Source organism: Arachis duranensis, chromosome 7 (assembly GCF_000817695.3).
Source record: "Arachis duranensis cultivar V14167 chromosome 7, aradu.V14167.gnm2.J7QH, whole genome shotgun sequence".
NCBI classification, from domain to species: Eukaryota; Viridiplantae; Streptophyta; class Magnoliopsida; order Fabales; family Fabaceae; genus Arachis; species Arachis duranensis.
Genome location: NC_029778.3, coordinates 51,663,479 through 51,672,934, shown reverse-complemented (window position 1 = coordinate 51,672,934; position 9,456 = coordinate 51,663,479).

The following is a 9,456-nucleotide window of genomic DNA, read 5'->3' as shown; positions in this document are numbered from 1 at the left end:
GAGTACAAAATTATCAATGACAATAATTATAAATTAATAACGTCTAACTAAATTTGTAATTTACAAAGACATTAAATTTATATCCCTATATTTATTATATCTTACCATTATAAACAATACAATAAATTTATAACTTTAATAATTAATTTATTAATTTCTATAAATAACTTATTAAATGTAATAAACATCCATATTACAAATATCATAATAATATTTATTACGTGGGTAACCTGAATTAGATGGATTGAACTTGAATGAGAGGTCCAAACGCTGGGGAAAGGTGGCCTCCGAGTTGCTTTACATCTGGGAGCCGCCGTCCGAGTTGTGTATGTGAGAGAATGAAAGGGTAGTATCTGCAAAGACATTCTGATGTCTAAGTTAGCAAGGGAGTAGGCAGATTTTTAGTGTATTGGAACTTAGCTTTATCTGAATGTGTCAGTGTATTTATAGATGACCCAATAACCACTGTTGAAGTAGTTCCACTTCTGAAGGTGGATAACCGTCCCTTTATCTTAGAGTTGTTAATTGAGATATCTCTTCTAAAAGTGGATGAGAGATTTTAGGGGGCAGTTATTTATTTGAATAAGTGTTATCTGCCAGCTTATATCGAACCTGGCCTCTTTGAGGAGGTTGGGTAAGCGGTAAAGGCCAACTTTTGGATTGGGCCTTTTTTGGCTTACTTGGGCCTAGACCATAGTATTGGGTCAGGGCATGAACAGTGCCCCTATTCGAATCCGATCTCTTAGTTATGAGTTGGATTCGAGTATTAATTGAACTCGGGTCTATTCAAGTCGGAAAGACGACGTGATTTTAGTTTAAAACCGACGTGATTTTGAATTTCTCAACCGTCACATCTAATCAAACGTCGCGTCCGTTTGGGTCTTTGCATTTACACATGGGGGAGCAGTTATATTGGTAACGGCGTGTTTCTTTAATGACAGCATCGTTTTACTGTTTTGCCCCTAGTACGTTATAAATACTTTTCCCTCTCATTTCTTTGTTTCCTTTCATCTTCTCTTCGAAGTTACCTTTCCCATATTTGCATTTTCTTACTCTGAACTTTGGGTTTTTTGTTTATTGGTGCTCCACCGCTTTCTTTCGCCGTGATTGCTTCTCTTTGATTATACAAAGAAAGTTGATTCTTCTTTATCTTCCTTCGTCATTTATGTAGTACTTTCTTTATTTCTATTTGGTGTACTTGTGCGTATGAGGGAAGTTTATGCCTTTATCGTTCCTTTATTTATAGTGCGAAGTTTTAGAATTTTTGTATGTTTATTTTACGAAAATCGCTTCTTTTGTCGCTTAGTGATTGTTTTCCTTATTTTCTTTAGAAGAAACTGTCTTGTCTTTAGGGGCCTATTTTTTGATGATTTTATTTTTTCTTGTAGGTTTTATTACTTATATATACATTCCCTCATTGCTGAAAAATGTCTTCTCGTATTCCTGAGACCCTCTTGAGATGGGTAGATGATTCCGTACTTTTTGAAAAACCTCTAGCGGATACTGCCTTCATAACCGAGCTTCGTACCCATCATAGAATTTGTAGTCTTGAGGCTGATGAACCAAAATACGAACTAGTGGCCCCAGATCCTGACGATCGGATTTGCTGTGGGAGGATCAATGATTCTAAGCCTCACTTCTTTTTTGTGTATGACTGCCTTTTTACCCGCTTGGGGTTTTCTTTTCCTTTTTCTGACTTTGAGATGGGAGTTTTATCTCATTGTTGAGTTGCCCCTACCTAGCTTCATCCCAATTCTTGGGGTTTTATGATAATCTACCAACTTGTCAACCACGAGCTTGATTTTTTGATTTCCTTAAAAATCGTTTTCTATCTCTTCCACTTGACCAAGCCCTTTAGTGCTTCCAATAAGCAAAACAAACAGCAATGGGTGTCTTTTCGGGCTATTCAAGGTCGGAAAGTTTTTTCTATCTTTGACGAATCCTTTCATGACTTCAAAAACTTTTTCTTCAAGATCCAGGCCGTAGAGGGCCATTACCCTTTTTTCTTGAATGAGAACAACCAACCCCGATTTTCTCTATACTGGTTGGAGGCCTCCCCTGTTGATAAATATAGCCTAGATGACTTGGATGAGGTAGAGGAGGCCGTTGTTGGGTTTTTTTGAGAGGCTTGGGGGCGAGCTCCAAACCTAGATACTAAGAAATTCCTTCTTGGCCCTCCGAGTTTTGTCCAAACCGAGCTAGGTAGTTTTTGTTTCTTTGTGGCTACTTTTGATGAATTCTGACTTGCAATGTGTTCTTTTTCGATTTGTAGGTTGATCAACTTTTATTCTTTCTTTCAGAAATGGTGAAAAGCGGGTCAAAGATAGCATACAATAAGGTTTAAGAGGCGAAAAGGAATGCTTGTGCCCGCCTTGATGCTGCAAAGGTTAGAGCTTTTGGCACTCCTCCTTTCCGAGATCCTGGTTTGGGGACCTCCTCTTTCCGTCCTATTCTGGTAAACCCTATTCATACTTCTTCCTTTCCTCCTGCCCCTGCCCCACCCGTTCAGCCCTCTGCCGAGCTTGAAAAGAAGAAGCGAAAGACCTTAGAGACTGGTTCCTCCACTGCTGGGGAGGCCGGTTTCAATGGTCCGAAGTTTGCAACGAAGCACATCCTTCCTTTTAGCCAAATTTTCTTGGATGGTGCTTCCTTACGAAACCATCTTCAGATTCTGGAACGGGGGGAATTTGGACTGCTGGGGTCTGTACTGCCTTTCTTGATATACTCGCTAAAACTCTCTTGAGTTCCTCTTAAAAATCCAAAGAGGATCTTCAGGGGAGGATTGCTCTGTATCAGGAAGAGGAGAAGAGGCTGCAGGAGGAGAATACTTGGTTGAGAGATGAGCTTGCTCAGTTCAAGGAGAGGGAGAAAAATTTAATGGCCCAATGTGCTTTGGCTGAGGGGATGAAGAGTAAGGCTGAGAAGAGTTATGTGAGGGCCTTTTCTGAAATTATTGATCTAAAGAAGTAGCTGGATCGAAATTGGGAGGCCTATCACGATCTGGAGGATTCCATTATTGAGAGCTATGAGGAGGCGTTCAGGGTTTTTAAGGAACAAGTCGGATTCATCGCTCTCGTCTTGGACCTTTCACCCCTCCATCCCGACAAAGTGGTCATCAATGGGGAGATTGTCTCTCCTCCTCGTCCTGAGACCAATTCTGAGTTGAGGACTCGTGGGCAGCGTATTATTGAATCCCCTCCTTGCGAGGTGGAGAAACAGGAAGGATTCCTGCCGAGCTCTTCTTCTCAACCAGCCGAAGCTCTGACCTCTGCCGCCAAAGAGATCCCTCTGACCCCTCTGACTCCTGCAGCAGACCCGAGCTCCATTCCAGCCGATGACTCCAATTCTCCTCTTGGTTTTCAATGATTTCTAGCTACTAGGGCCCGGCTTGTGGGCATTTTTTGAACAACTTATTTTTGTGTATTTGTTTTATGTGGTTGCTTCTAACACTTGACCCTTAATAGGGTCGTTAACAACAATTATTTGTTTTGCTGGTCCCTTTTTTTTGGATAAGGGCCTTTTAACAAAAATATTTTTATTATGTACGCTTTGTGGCGTTTTTTATGCTTGATGAGAAAATTTTTTGTTGGATGATCTTTTAATTTTATAAGGCTTTTTGTGAAAAACCTTTGTTGTTTTGATCTTTCGGGTTTTACACAGAAAACTTTGTCATATGGATTATTTTGTCTAAGTTAGACAGTTTTACTATCGTCCAAAACTTTTCGAAAACTTTTTGCCAAGTAATTTTGAGAAAACCTTCGCTTCTATCTTTGAGAGATTTTCGTATCTCTTTCGTGTTCCATTATTTCGAGTTTATATAATCAATTGAATTGTTTTCATAACTTAGGTTATTTTTGCGATGTATTTTGTTTTTTCTCGGGCTTTCCGACTTGTGAGTCGTTAGCGATATTACTTTTTCGAGTTATCATGATCGTCTTTTATAACCTCTTTACACCGACTTGTACCTTATCGTTTTATCTCGCTGACCACTCAGATTGGTCAAGGGATTTTCACGCTTTTTTTAGTTTAAATCGGTGTGTTTCGTAGAATCATGATAATAATAACAGAATTATGAAGAGATAAAATAAATGCTCGTCGATTGATGGAGATAACTTTTACAAAATTTGTTTTAGCTACTAAGAGATTTTCAACTTTTAACCTTTAGTCCCCACTTTAATTCCTTGTTAAAACCCCTTCAGAAAAATCCTTTTTGGGAAAAAACCATGAAGTCGGAAAAAATAGTACATCAGGGAGCGGAGTTCGCTTCTAGCTATAATATCTCCTCATGTTGCAGGCATGCCATGACCTGGGGAGCTCAGTACCATTCAGGTCGGATACTTTGTAATACCCTTTTCCAAGTATTTTAATTATCCTGTATGGCCCCTTCCAATTGGCAGCAAGCTTTCCTTCACCTAACTTGTTTACGCCGATGTCATTCCTAATCAAGATCAAGTCTTTTGAGGCGAAACTTCTACGAATGACTTTCTTGTTGTACATGTCCGTCATCGTTTGCTTTAGTGCTGCTTCCCTTATCTGGGCCTGTTCTCGGACTTCAGGGAGTAGTTCGAGTTCTTCTTTATGTGCCTGAATATTGCCGACCTCATCTTGGACTTTTCTCGTTGACTTCAACTGGTATCATGGCTTCTATGCCATAAGCGAGTCAGAAGGGTGTTTCTCTAGTAGCTGATTGAGGTGTGGTTCGATAGGCCCACAACACTTGTGGGAGCTCCTCGGCCCAGGCCCATTTGTATCCTGAAGCCTTTTCTTCAATCTGGCCAGTATGATTTTATTGGCTGCTTCTGCTTGCCCATTTGTTTGTGGGTGCTCAACTGAGGTGAACTGATGCTTGATCCTCATAGTGGCTACTAAGTTTCTGAATATAGAGTCGGTGAAATGGGTACCATTATACGTGATGATGGAATGGAGAATTCCTTATCTAGTAATGATATTCTTGTAGAGGAACTTCCGACTTCTCTGAGCTGTGATGGTGGCTAAGGGTTCTGCTTCGATCCACTTCGTGAAGTAGTCTATTTCCACTATGAGGTATTTTACTTGTCTAAGTGTTTGGAGAAAAGGTCCGAGTAGGTCCAATCCCCATTTTGCAAAAGGCCATGGAGAAGTTATGCTGATAAGTTCTCCGAGGGGGAGCGACATAAAAGTTAGCATGCATTTGGCATGGCTGACATTTCTTCACGAAGTCGGTAGCATCTTTCTGCAAGGTCGGCCAGTAAAACCCGGCTCAGATAACTTTTCTGGCTAAAGACCTTGCTCCGAGATGATTTTCGCAGATGTCATTATGCACCTCTTCCAAAACTTCTGTCGTTTTTGAGGTTAGGACGCACTTTAGCAATGGTGTGGATATTCCTCTTCTATAGAGGATATTTTTCACCAAGGTGTAACTTTGTGCCTCCCTTCAGATTTTCTTGGCTTCTTTTTCCTCCTTGGGTAGGATGTCGAATTTTATGTATTTGATTAATCGGATCATCCACCCAAGGTCTAAGCCGGATACCTCTAGGACATCTTGTTTAGCCTCCGTCTTCATGACCGAGGGCTGTTGGAGGGTTTTCTGGATCAGACTTCTATTATTTTCTCCTATCTTGGTACTTGCTAACTTAGAGAGGGCGTCTGCTCTGCTGTTAAGATCCCAAGTTATGTGCTTGACCTCGGTCTTTGAGAATCGTCTAAGATACTCCCAAATTTTGTCTAAGTACCTTTTCATGTTTGGGTCTTTAGCCTGATACTCTCCATTGATTTTAGAAGTCACCACTTGAGAGTCACTGAATGCCACTACTTTGGTTGCACCGACTTCTTTTGCTAACTTTAACCCGGCAATTAAGGCTTCATATTCTGCTTGATTGTTGGAGGCCGCGGATTCAAATTTCAGGGAGACTTCTATTTGGGTCCCCTCTTGGTTGACCAGTATTATACCTGCACTACTTTTGACTTTATTGGAAGAGCCGTCCATGTACAACTCCCAGGTTGTGGAGGTCTCCTCTTGATCTCTCGCGTATTCTGCCATGAAGTCGGTCAGGCATTGGGCTTTAATCATTGTCCGAGTTTTATACTTTAGGTCAAATTTGGATAGTTCTATATCTCATTGAACCATTCTACCCGTGATGTCTGTTTTTAGAAGAATTTGCTTCATGGACTGGTTTGTTCGAACTTTTATTGTTCGAGATGCCACTATTAAGGCATATGCAAACTTCTCGACTTTTTGGTACCTAAACTCGGGACCTTGCAGAACTTTACTGGTGAAGTACACAAGATGCTGGCCGACCTCATTCTCCCGTATCAATGCTGACGCCACAGCTTTTTCGGCTACAGCTAAATACAGGACGAGTTCTTCTCCGATTTTAAGTCGGGTCAGAATAGGAGGTTGGCTGAAAAACCTTTTGAACTCCTGGAAAGCCTCTTCGCATTCGGGAGTCCATTCAAACTGGCATCCTTTTCTTAATAGAGAGAAAAATGGTTGGGATCTCAATGCTCATCCTGCTAAAAACCTGGAGAGAGCTGCAAGTCAGCCATTCAACTACTGGACTTCCTTTAAATCGGTCGGGCTTTCATCTCTAGGATTGCTCTGCACTTGTTGGGGTTAGCTTCTATCCCCCTTTGTGTTAGCATAAATCCTAGAATTTGCCAGCCTCCACTGCAAAAGTACACTTTGCGGGATTCAATCTTATCCCGTGCATCCTTATGGTGCTGAAGACTTGTGAGAGATCGGTAAGGAGGCTGGTCTTATCCTTGGTTTTTATTAACATGTCATCCATATATTCTTCCATTAAACTCCCAAGGTGAGGTACAAACACCTTGTTCATCAACCTTTGGTATGTGGCTCCTGCATTTTTTAACCTGAAGGACATGACCACATAACAGTAATTTGCTCTAGACGTGATGAAAGATGTCTTCTACTGATCCAGCCCATACATCAGAATTTGATTATATCCAGACTCTGCATCTATCAATGACAAGTATCGATATCCCGAGCTGGAATCTACTAGGGCATCAATATTTGGAAGAGGATATGGGTCTTTTGGACATGCCTTGTTCAAGTCAGTGTTGTCAACGCACATCCTCCACTTGCTGTTCTGCTTCTTGACTAGCACCATTGCCAGCCAGGCCGGATATTTGACTTCTCTGATAAAGTCGGCCTCTAGGAGTGCTTGCATTTGTTCTTCGACCACTTGAGCTCGTTCAGGACCGAGCTTCCATCTTCTCTGTTGAATAGGTCGGGATCCAGGCTACACCGACAATTTATGTGTCATGAGCTTGGAATCTATCCCGGGCATGTCGGAGGCTTTCCAGGCGAAGAGGTCAGAATTTTCTTGTAGGAGCCTTGCCAACTTCTGCTTCAAATCTCCTGTTAAATTGGCTCCTATATTGGTATTCTTTCCATCTTTTTGCCTGATCTGTACCTCTTCAGTCTTCTCTCCGGGCCGTGGTTGCAATTCTTCTTTAACTCGGATGCCTCCAAGCTCAATGGTGTTCACTTCCTTGCCTTTACCCCTCAGGTTTAGGCTTTCATTGTAACACTTTCTCGCCAGCTTCTGATCTCCCTTGATGGTTGCAATTCTCTCTGGTGTTGGGAATTTCATGCAAAGATCGGGGGTAGATACCACTGCTCCAAGCCGGTTTAGGGTCGTTCTACCTATCAAGGCATTATAGGCTGAACCCACATCGACGACAATAAAGTCAATTCTCAGAGTCTTGGATTTCATCCCCTTTCCAAAAGTTGTATGTAGGGGTATGAATATCCCAGTGGTTTTATTGGTGTGTCCCCCAATCCGTAAAGGGTGTCAGGGTATGCCCTTAACTCCTTTTTTTGTCCAATCCCAACTTATTGAACGCTGGCTTGAATAGGATATATGCCGAGCTTCCCTGATCTACCAGGGTTCTGTGTAGATGGGCGTTGGTGAGGATCATTGTAATTACCACCGGATTGTCATGTTCGGGAACAATTCCCTGCCCGTCTTCTTTGGTGAAAGAGATGGTTGGGAGGTTGGGTAGTTCACTCTTGACTTGGTAAACTTCCTTCAGATGTCTTTTACGAGATGATTTGGTGAGTCCTCCCCCAGCGAACCCTCCAGAGATAATATGTATGTGTCGTTTCGGGGTCCGTGGTGGCGGATCTCTCTGATCTTTCTCATCTCGTTTTCTCTTTCCATGATTGTCCGACCTTTCCATGAGATATCTGTCAAGCCGACCTTTCCTGGTCAGCTTTTCTATCACATTTTTTTAAGTCGTAACAATCGTTGGTAGAGTGCCCATATAACTTGTGATCTTCACAGTATTTGCTATGACTCCCCCGTTCTTATTCTTGATAGGCCGAGGGGGAGGTAGCTTTTCAGTGTGACAAATTTTCCTGTAAACATCAACTAGGGAAACTCGTAGGGGAGTGTAAGAATGATATCTTCTCGGCCTTTCAGATCCAACTTCTTCTTTCTTCTTGGGCTTCCTCTCTTTTTCCTTTGATGAGTGAGGATGCCCGGATCACCAGCTCGATTCCCGCAGTCTGGCATTTTCCTCCATGATGATGTACTTTTCAGCTCTTTCTTTAAAATTGCTTAAAGAAGTGGGATGCCTTTTCGAGATGGACTGAGAGAAGGGTCCTTCTCGGAGTCCATTTATTAGGCCCATGATCACTGCTTCTGTAGGCAGGTCCTGAATTTCTAGGAACGCCTTGTTGAACCTTTCCATGTAGTCTCTCAGGAATTCTCCGACCTCCTATTTTACCCCCCAGTAGACTAGGCGCGTGCTTGACTTTGTCCTTCTATATTGAGAACCGCATAAGGAACTTACGCGAGAGGTCGTCGAAGCTGGTGACCAACCTGGGCGGAAGGCCATCGAACCACTTCATCACTGCCTTTGTCAAAGTCGTTGGAAAGACTTTGTAGCGGGTAACATCGGAGGCGTCGGCTAGATATATCTGACTTTTGAAATTGCTGAGGTGGTGTTTTAGGTCGGTGGTTCCGTCGTACAGATCCATGTCAAGGCTTTTGAAGTTTGTAACACCCTACCATACAGAGTCTTATGCTTAAGTCATAATTCAGAGATGGCAAGGTATTACGACTTCTAAAATAAAAATTTAGTACATATAGTAGTATGAATGATTGATTATAACTAGGAGCCTTTGTAGAAAAAGGGGTAAACAAAAACCATCGCAACTCAAAGCGCAACACTCCGATCGATAACGGAACGAACAAGGATAACCAACGCGTGATTATATATATACAAAGGAGTGTCAAAAACAGGAATATCAAGACTCAAGATCCGGCTGCGAAGATAACCGATCCGAGCATAACAATATATACATATGATATAATAAGGAAAACCCTAAAGGAAACCCAAAGGGACACAAGTACATAAAACCTATTCTCCAAAATCTCCCATAAGAGGAGTCATCACAGTTTGTATTATTTAATGGAGATAAAAGTATCTAAGCAAAACATATAAACCAAA